This window comes from Pinus tabuliformis, chromosome 5_1 (assembly GCF_031772625.1).
Source record: "Pinus tabuliformis cultivar Carrire ecotype Pingquan chromosome 5_1, CPIR1, whole genome shotgun sequence".
Classification (NCBI taxonomy): domain Eukaryota; kingdom Viridiplantae; phylum Streptophyta; class Pinopsida; order Pinales; family Pinaceae; genus Pinus; species Pinus tabuliformis.
Genome location: NC_142305.1, coordinates 368,561,094 through 368,570,793, shown reverse-complemented (window position 1 = coordinate 368,570,793; position 9,700 = coordinate 368,561,094). Strand labels below are relative to the sequence as shown.

Genomic DNA, 9,700 nt, shown 5'->3' with positions numbered 1-9,700 from the left:
ATTGCCGAGACAACGGCCTACTTCTTCACATTCACCGCGCGATGCATGCAGTTATTGACAGACAAAGAAATCATGGTATGCATTTCCGGGTACTGGCTAAAGCATTGCGTATGTCCGGTGGAGATCATATTCACGCCGGTACTGTAGTAGGTAAACTTGAAGGGGAAGGAGACGTAACTTTAGGGTTTGTTGATCTACTGCGTGATGATTTTATCGAAAAAGATCGAAGTCGTGGTATTTACTTCACTCAAGATTGGGTATCTATGCCAGGTGTTCTGCCCGTAGCTTCAGGAGGTATTCACGTTTGGCATATGCCTGCTCTGACCGAGATCTTTGGGGATGATTCCGTACTACAGTTTGGTGGGGGAACTTTGGGACATCCTTGGGGAAATGCACCTGGTGCAGTAGCTAATCGGGTTGCTCTAGAAGCTTGTGTACAAGCTCGTAATGAAGGACGTGATCTTGCTCGTGAAGGTAATGAAGTGATCCGTGAAGCTTGTAAATGGAGTCCTGAACTAGCTGCTGCTTGTGAAGTATGGAAGGAGATCAAATTTGAATTTGATGTGATTGATCGCTTGTAATCCAGTGACTTTCGTTCTACCAATCGGACTCGGCCCAATCTTTTACTACTACCCCAAATATTAGTCCAAATCGTGAGCGGAGATATGGGATTTCAGATATCAATATATGGAATTTCCATATATTAATATCTATATATCAATATCTATGTAGATATTGATATATAGATATTTCCAAGGTTAAATATCTCAAACAGAGTTATTTATGAAAAAAAAATTGGGTCAAGCATTCGATAACGAATCCTATTCATCCTTTACAATGATCTTATAGATCATTCGATAGGGTTGGTAGCTCAGTGGATCAGAGCTCATGGTTCCGGACCGTGAAGTCAAGGGTTCAAATCCCTTCTAGCCCAAAAGATGTTGTATTTTAAATGAAAATTCCTTTCCATCGCGGTATAGGAGAGAATCTTTCTTTATAATAGAATAAAGTATTCTATCATAATCCCGGATCGATACTTCAGATTCCTAATCAATAATGAATGGAAATGATTTCTCAATGATTCATTCCACTATTGATTAATAATTTTCATCATTGTATTTATACTTATACGACTTCTCTTCATACAAAATAAGATAGGAAAAGTAACAATTTTCACCTTTATATGGAAGGAAAACTCTATGTCTATAAAGGAGTGGTTCGAAGACAAGCGTAAAATAACTGCATTACTAAAAAATTCGGTCGAAAGGGATAGTAAGGATGCCAATGAGACGGAGAAAAACAAGAATAAAAGTATTGATTACGCTAAAATTAAGAAGTTATGGGCTCAATGCGATAATTGCGAGAACTTACTATATCTCAGATTCTTGAGAGAGAATCAAAGTGTTTGTAAAGAATGTGGATATTATCTGCAAATGAATAGTTCAGATAGAATAGAACTTCCAATTGATCGTGACACTTGGCGTCCTATGGATGAAGACATGTACACTCTAGATGTTCTTCAATTTTATTCTGAGAATGAACCTTCTCATTCTGATAATCTTAATTCTGAGGATGAATCTTATAAGGATCATATCACTTTCTATCAAATAGAGACAAGTTTAACTGATGCTATTCAAACAGGCATAGGTCAATTAAATGGTCTTACTATCACACTCGGAGTTATGGATTTTCAGTTCATGGGAGGTAGTATGGGCTTTGTAGTAGGTGAGAAAATAACCCGTCTGATCGAGCGCGCTACCGCGGAATCTCTTCCATTAATTATGGTGTGTGCTTCCGGAGGAGCACGTATGCAAGAAGGAAGTTTTAGTTTAATGCAAATGGCTAAAATAGCTTCTGCATTATATATTCATCAGAAGGAGAAAAAGTTGTTATATATATCGATTCTGACCGTAGATAATACATTAAGTTTTTGGTCAAATTCATAAAAATTCTATAATTAAATATTACATTTCTGAAGTTTATTATTTTTTAAAAATAATTTTATTTATTTATTTTCAATGTGATTAGATTTCAAATTGAACATATTATTGTTCAACAGCATTGATTTACTAGCCCTTAAAATAATAATCATATACATATTTTCAATTTATAAGATTTTATCTTAATATATTTTAAAAAATTATCATATTCAAAAGTAAATAACAAGATAAATAACTACCAAAATATAACAGAGTTGCACTTTACAGTTCAACTCTATTAGCTGAAACAAACGCACAAGGAAATTGACGACTACTCAAACGAAATCATTATTTCCCCATTAAAAAAAAACTAACAACAACAATAAAAAAAAAAAAAAAGCAAAGTGAATGCTGGTAGAGTAGTGGGTGACGAGCAGTGTTGAAGACAAAGTTGCCAATATACAACCGTACATCTTCACGTTAAGAAAAACAAATTTAGTAAACGAGGCGAAATATCAACACTAGGGGAGAGATTCCTAATGTTGTGGAGGGACCAGTGATTGATATAGCACTGGTCCCACCAAACTACCATAAATTGAGACTTTTGAAACCAATATTTAAACAAAAATAAATAACATTAAGTATAAATAAGTATTAATTTATGTCCAAAATTTCAACATACATTGACTGGGCCCACAACTGTTCATAAATAATATTTTACTAGTTAAGACTGCAAACCACACTGACCCAACTAGAAAACAACTAAAACCATAAAGGCTTCCAAAATGATCTATTCCAGAAGTACAAAGCAGCAGTCACTTCAACCCCCACTCATCAGAACTGCAGCTTTGCATCCCAAATAAATATGCTTACCTGCACATAACAAAAGGGAATGTATGTCAGCGATAACCGTTGTGTTATTCAACAACTAAACACCCTATGTTCAATAAATGACACTCAACCCAATAAAATTTAAACCCAGTTTGTGCAATAAATAACACCCAGACCCAATAACTGCAATAAATGACACCCAACTCACTTTATTTCTCATTAAAACAGATCAAAGCACATGGATCAACAAATAACCAATTCCCAACCATTAGATCACATCAAATTAAATCCAGACCCCACATTCAAAATGAAGCCATTGCAATCCATGTGCATCCATGTCCACCAATTAAATTCAAGTGCCCAAAACTATAAAAGAAGTCCACCCACTGTTGAAGTTGCATCTTATACTTTCAAACTATTCGGCAAACTTGAAGACAACATCACAAAATAGTTGCCAATATATCCAGGTTAGTTATATGAATTACAACTCATTCTTCTTACAGTTTTGTTTTCATTGTTTTCATTTATCAGATTTCTTACATGATCTGTCTGGCCATAACTGCTAGAAGGATACCTAAATGGTTTCACAAACAGCCATTGAAAGTCATTGTTCTTATAGTTCTATTTTCATTGTTTTCATTTATCAAAGTTCTTACATGATCTGTCTCGCCATACTAAATATTCAGAGTAACTAAATATTTTGAAGGAGGTTTTTCTTGGTTTTCTTGTATATAATAGGGACGCGGTTCAAAAGAGTTCCATGCTACTGTAGCAAAAATAAATTCAACTTTTATTTAATAACCATGTGGCAACAATGATGAGAACAAGAGCAAACAATCTTGATTATAATTTATCATAAACTAGAGACACATCAACAGGGCTCTTTAGTGCCTTCATTACATAGGTAAGCCTATGTTTTTGGTAGTCATTGCTTGATGCTGGAATACAATACAATTTAGTGTCAAGAGAGACTTCACTAATTTGAATGAGTATGGTATCAAAAATCATTGTCGTATTGGCATGGACCATTATCTTTGTTGTGTTTTATAGTGAGATATGGGCTCAAAGGAATCATACTTTGAGATGGTCAAAAGAGGAAAACAAAACATTGATAAACTATTTGACAGTTACCCTGGTTTTCATCACTTTTGAGATTTTGGCATTGCTTCTTTTTATTCTTCCTTGAGATTGTTGCTTGCAAATTTCCTCTTCAACTACTATTTCCAAATCAAACCTATGGTCTCTCCAATGAACGCAAAATTGAAGATTAAAAATATTCCATGCAAGTGGCATGTTTTACTTAATCAAAGTAACAAAATTTCTATGGTGTGATCATGGGTTCTGGTTATTCATGTATTTCATGGACACCTTGATATGGTATTCCATTCTCACATCCTTCATTTTTTGTGGGAATATTCTCCCATCTTGGTGAGATAAGGAATATTAGACATTTGAGGTTGTGAGTGCTATCCAAAACCTAGAGAAAATATTAAAATGTAAATCCATCAATGTGAAAACTAATTTTTGCAGGTGGCCCTAGGAGGTGAATTTTCACCGCTTATTTCAGGAAAAGGAAGCAAAATTTTGAAAATCCACGAGAAGTTGCAGTACTGAGACATTTTTGGCAATGCCAAACAACGAAAAAAATGGAAAATGATATTTGAAACAACTATCATAGAATCCTACTTGAATCCATATAAAAGTTGCTAAATTGATGAACTATGGATTTACTTGGAATGACATTTGCAAAATTTTGACACTACCCTATGAAAGTGAAACATTTACTCTCATTATGAAAACAGATGAATACATGGAAAAATCCAATGTGAACGAAAAAAATTCTAAATATTCAGAGTAACTCGAGAATATTGAAATGCTCGATAAGTTCCACCATGCGGAAAGAGGATTTGCATTAAATCGAAGGCTAGAAAATGTGAATTCATATTGATGTGCAATATTAATATGATTTATCACTTCTGGTGCTCCCATATCCAAACTTCAACAGCTTGAGAAAGAGAATCTTTTGAAATTGGATGTAGAATTTCATAGTTGTGTCATTGTTCATATAAAAGTTGGTAAATTGATGAACAAGCAGGCAATTGAGAGACCACAAGGCTGATCACAGCTGCAAGTTGTTCCCAACATAGAATTGTAGCCTGGAATGGTGGCCATGGACTGCAATGGAGAAGTTGCAGTACTGAGACATTTTTGGCAATGCCAAAAAGCAAAAAAAATGGAAAATGATATTTGAAACAACTATCATAGAATCCTACTTGAATCCATATAAAAGTTGCTAAACTGATGAACAGGCAGGCAATTGAGAGACCACAAGGCTGATCACAGCTGCAAGTTGTTCCCAGCATAGAATTTATGCCTGGAATGGTGGCCATGGACTGCAATGGAGAAGTTGCAGTACCGAGACATTTTTGGCAATGCCAAACAGTGAAAAAAAAATGGAAAATGATATTTGAAACAACTATCAGAGAATCCTACTTGAAGACATATAAAAGTTGCTAAACTGATGAACAGGCAGGCAATTGAGAGACTACAAAGTAATTTGCAATGACAGACTACGAAGTAATGCAATTCAATTTCCTGTAACATAAGTAATGCAATTCGATTTCCTGTAACATGCATGTTGATAATTTCCTGTAATAAAAGAAAAGTATTTTTGCAGAAGTAATGAAGCATAATTTACAAATATTCTAATGTCTAAATGCATGCAATAATTTTACAGGTTGTTGCATCTATGGCAAAAGGGAGTTACTCTGCTCGTACAAGGAGAAGTGGCAGGAGAGTGACAAGGGGTGTGCAGCTACGATGCACATCGTCTGATGAGGACAGGCAAGCTGATGTCAATGCCAACAATGCACCAGGGAACATTGTTGAGGATGACCATGTGACAACAGCTGATGTTAACACGCCATCATCCACAGAACCACCATCAACAACAATCCAAGGGGCGAGCTCAACTAAAAAGATCAGTGCTATAAGAGGATGGACAAAAGAACAAATGTTAGTTGCAATTGACGACATAGAGTTTAATGGATACTCAGTTCGGCCATCTGCAAAAAAACATGGTATTCCTCCCTCATCAATACATTATTGGATAAATGGACTGACTCATGCAAAACGTAGAGGGCCTCTTACAGTTATGACTGACGAGGAGGAGACCGAGGTGGTTGAGTGGTTTAAAGAGATGGCCCAACTGGGACATGGGCTAGAGTTGATACAACTCAAATCAACAGTTGCTCAAATCTATCAAGGGAGGCCAAACCCATTCAAAGATGGGTTTCCTGGTAAATCATGGTGGTTTGGGTTTAAAAAAAGGCATCCAAAACTTGTATTGCGTACTGCTGAGGGCCTTGACAAAGACAGAGCATTAAATTTGAGCCCTGCAGTTGTGCAAAAGTTCTATGACACACTTTCTAGTGCTTACGATAAACATTCTTATGGAGCAGACCATATATGGAACTGTGATGAAAAAAGTTTACAAGCAGGGAGGAATTGTGGCATGCGGGTAATTGCCAAGAGAGGGAGCCGAAATGTGCCAAAGATTTTGCCCAAGAGCAGGGAGTGGATAACTATTTTATGTTGTGTCAATGCAATTGGTACTTCAATCCCATGATTTTATCTATTCAAAGGTAAAAATCCACTGAAAAACTATATACATAACTGTGAACCAGGTGCATGCATGGCTGCACATCCCCATGCATGGATGACTAAAGAACTGTTTCTAAGTTGGCTTTTTCACTTTGCTGCATCAATACCAGGTGGCGTCTCGCCTAATAACAGACACCTTTTGATATTAGATGTCCATGGGAGCCACATGGCTGTACAAACAATTGAGGAAGCAAACAATTTAGGCATCGACCTGTTGACATTGCCCGCTCATACCACTCACAGACTGCAAGCCCTTGATGTTAGTTTGTTTGGCCCTTTCAAGAACTATTTCAGGTCGAAGCGCGCTGCATGGATGGCAAAGAATCTAGGGGTTGAGGTGAAAAGGTTTGAGCTAGCAGAGCTTGCAAGTAAAGCGTTTAAAAGGGCTTTGACACCATCAAATATCAAGGTTGGCTTTAGGAGGACAGGAATCTGGCCACTGAACTATGATGCTCTTATGCATGATACTGGTTGTAGCCAAGTGTTTCATGTGGATGGTCAAGAAGAAGGGAATGCCCAAACAGGTGTTGAAGTGCAAGAAGTAGATGACCAAGATGATGTTGTTGCAGCTAGTAATATGATTTCCCTGTCTCAAGGACACTTATATGCTGAAGATGATGAAACTGTATGTGAAACAAAATATAACAATGAACAAATTCGCAGTAACATGGAGATTGTTCCACCAACTCAAGAACATGAAAATCCTGTGGCTGATATTGTTAATGATATTGTTGAACATGCAGTTGACAATGATCAATTCACATTGCCAAGCCAAGTAACCCCACCTTCATGGCTAGCAGAAGCAATGATCAATATGAATGCACATAGTGTCTCAGCAACCAATGAAGAAAGCATGAACATGCCCTCACAACCAGCGGAATTGAACATTGAAATTGTTCATTTTTTTTGTGGACAATAGATCAATGGAAGAAGATATAGGGCATAATGAGGCATCAAATGAAGATAATGATATATAGTTCAATCAGTTCCAACAGACACTAAAAGGGAAGTACCAAGCAATGACATGCAGGTGAAAGGGGTGGAGAAGACACTTGGACAGTTCCTATAGCTACAAGTAAAGAGAGTATCAATGAAAAAAAAGCAAGGTGCACCGGGTAGTCTTCGTCTGGGCCGAAGCTCACAATTACTCACCTCAGAGGACTATATAAACCTGTTAGTTGAGTCTGAAAAAAAGAAATTTGAAATGCAAGAATTAAAACAGAAAAAGAAGGATCTAGCTAAGGAGAAGAAGGCAGCAAGGATTGTTGTAGCTCAACGTCGAGTAGATGGAAGGATTGAAAGAGATAAAGCAAGGCAAGTTAGGACCAACAAAAGCAAATGGCAAGACAGGGAAAGGAAAATCGAAAGGCACAACAAATGCTTGAAAAGGAACAAGAGATGATCAACGATACAAGAATAGCTGATGAAACCAGGATTATTTCAAACTCATGTTGGAAATAATACTGAGAGGGGGGGGTGAATCAGTATTATCAGATCAATAAAACTTTTTCAATGCTCATAAACATATACACTACTTCCGTTAAGTGAACTCGCGTGTACACGCTACTGTGTCTAATGAAACTCGCGTATATCCAGAAATCTTATAATTCAGTTAGGTTAATCTTCAGTAAATGCATCAGAACATTATTAAGCATATTAACAGTAAACAGGTGCAGTATAACAGAACAGAACATCACACAAGAGCCACACACATGAACACCATGATATAAGGTGGAAACCCAATGTGGGTGAAAACCACCTGCTGCAATTCATCTCTTTCTTCTTTAATGAGAAACTTCTTTTACAATGTACTGGTGCAGTCCTTTACCAGTACGCAGGCTACAACCTGCAGAGGGCTACAACCCTCTCTCGTTTTCCAACTACTTCTGGAAGGGAGCTACAACCCCCTCAGCTCTTGTACTAGCTGATCCATTTACTAGTACGTAGGTGCTGACCCTACAACCTTCAGGGACCACGTTTCATCAATTTTCAGACTAGATCCAAGAGTACAAAATAAACATTACCGCAATACAATCATCAACTTATACTTGCATCATAATTCATTAAACAACCCAATACCGAATCACTGAAACCCTGTCATCAAGAACACAGAACCCAAACCAGAGTCCAGAACTCTGCAACAACCACCAGAATCAGCAGCAACCTGAAATATCAAACCTTATCATGCATACGCTACTTCACTGTACCAAAACCGCGTGTATACGCGCTTTCACCAAAGGCAACCCGCGTGCAGATCTAGAAATAGATTCTTATGCCTTCGCTGTCAGATCCGACCCTTGCCAAACGTCCCGAACAGATAACCAGCAATACCAGATCCTCTCACTGCGTCAGACACACAATGCATATCTCTTTGCCTAGTGATCTTCTCCTTATATAGCCTTAGGCCTTGTTCAATACCAAGAGCCAAAACCATAGAAACACAATACCATCAACCTCGAAACTAGGGATCAACACGTCCGTCGAGACATTATGGTCCAAAACCATAGGCACAACTTCCAAGGTCTAACTGCCACAGACCAAAGGTACTTTTCACATGTACGCGCTTTTACTGAAGCCAACCTACATGTACACGCTGATTCTCCTTGCTGAACCTGCGTATATCTCTTTCTTGTCCTGCTGTACTGAGATCTGTCCTCTGTGTCCTCTGATTAAGTTGCCATCACCTGTACCAACCTCTGAGCACCTGTACCAACCTCTGAGTGAGTTGCCATCAAGGACAACACTTGAAACATAATGCCAACAATCTCCCCCTTTGGACTTGATGGCAACCACCACACCAAGTCACTCTCCCCCTTTGACATCAAGGGCAAAGGGCGTACCAAGATATTCTCTTCTTTGGTATACCTTCTACTGTCCATACTCCCCCTGAGTACATGCTGAAGATTCTGATTTGGCTCCCCCTTTGTATATGCCAAAGTGTACCAATCTATCCATGCTCCCCCTGAGCAGATGCAGGATCTAAGACCAGCCATTCAGATCTGTACCATAAGCATCAACCTGCAATACTATTCCTTTGATCAAACAACAAGATGTATCATTTAGTTTCATCAGCAATCCATAATGCCAACAATGAATTATTTGAAGTATATGCTCCCCCTGAGTGTGAGCCAACCATGACTGAACCATTTCCTGAGTCTGTTCTGCTGCCCCCTGAGCCTGAGCCAACCATGACTGAACCTGGGATTGTTCTGCTGCCCTTTCTCCATATACGCGACTTTGCAGCCTATAACTCGCGTATATACGCGACTTGTCTTCATTATATTAGC

General features: G+C 38.0%; 1 non-coding gene across 1 annotated transcript; it reads left to right on the top strand.

Annotated features, from left to right (window-relative positions):
- The first annotated feature begins 860 nt into the window (after nt 1-860).
- TRNAR-CCG (transfer RNA arginine (anticodon CCG)) lies at nt 861-934 on the top strand. Its single transcript has one exon. It is a non-coding gene; the product is annotated as a tRNA-Arg (tRNA).
- The last annotated feature ends 8,766 nt before the right edge of the window (nt 935-9,700 follow it).